This window comes from Triticum aestivum, chromosome 7A (assembly GCF_018294505.1).
Source record: "Triticum aestivum cultivar Chinese Spring chromosome 7A, IWGSC CS RefSeq v2.1, whole genome shotgun sequence".
NCBI classification, from domain to species: Eukaryota; Viridiplantae; Streptophyta; class Magnoliopsida; order Poales; family Poaceae; genus Triticum; species Triticum aestivum.
The window spans coordinates 650,081,544-650,082,793 of NC_057812.1; positions in this window are offsets into that span (position 1 = coordinate 650,081,544).

A 1,250-nucleotide genomic window follows, 5' to 3' on the forward strand; every position below is an offset into this window, starting at 1 on the left:
ATGAACCGGAACTAAAGGGAAGCCTTTGGTCCCGGTTCAAGCCACCAACCAGGACCAATGGTGGTGGGCCAGGAGCGAGGCCCATTGGTCCCGGTTCGTCCCACCAACCGGGACCAAAAGGTCCAGACGAACCGGGACCAATGGCCCACGTGGCCCGGCCGGCCCACTGGGCTCACGAACCGGGACCAATGCCCACATTGGTCCTGGTTCTAGACTGAACCGGGACTAATGGGCTGAGCCGGCCTGGACCATAGCCCTGTTTTCTACTAGTGCATCTTTGAAACATGTTGCATTAGCATCTGTAGGTGGCAAAATCTCTAGCATTATTAAATTTTTAGTACATGTTTGATAACACAAGAATAGTAATGTGTGCACCTTGCGTCAAACCTGACAGCTGCAAGCTTGCATTTGTAATGTCTGATAAAGTGAATTGGATGTGTGCTATAGGTTGAGATTTTTGGTTGGCAACATGTGGTCTCACCACCGATTTTGCTGAATATACATTTAATTTGAACAAGAAGAATTATATATATATACAACAATGTAGAGTTGCGGGTGATACCAGGTGTTACAAGCGCTGCAACCGAGTCATTGTTTTTCGAGTTAGCCGCGTCTCGTTTTCTTTGACGTGCCTATCGCTGCTTCAGTAGGTATTCGGCTCTCTTTTCTTCACTCATTCGAGCATACCAACCTTGACCCCTTGGTTTTTTCTGGACCGGTAGAGTAACATCCGAAAATTCAGAGGTAGTATTGTACGGCGTGCCTTCATTATCACTCCTTCCTGTCACAACAACTTCGCACACAACACATGAGAGTAGAACTGAATAATGGAAAACATCACAAAGTACTATTCCTCCCATCCATGAACTAACCTTTTCCATTCCTATTCGAGCCATCTGTATGAGGAATCATTTCGACAACTCCATCACTCGCAATTATAAATTAGACAATGATGTACCTTAGTTTAAAACTAAGGCACTTACTTTGGATCGGAGGGAATATTTGATAAAGAAAAATGTGTGTGAATGAACTAACCTTTTCCATTCCTATTTGAGCCATCTATAAGAGGAATCATTTTGACAACTCCATCATTCACAACTACAAATTAGACAATGATGTCAGTTTTGAGGTTTTGTCAGACACAGAGAATAATCTCAACAATGGGTCAGCAAAGTGCACAAACATGGACCTTTTGCAAACGTGTTTGTTACATCAGTAAATGGAGCACGTTCACTCTGAACCAATCCGCT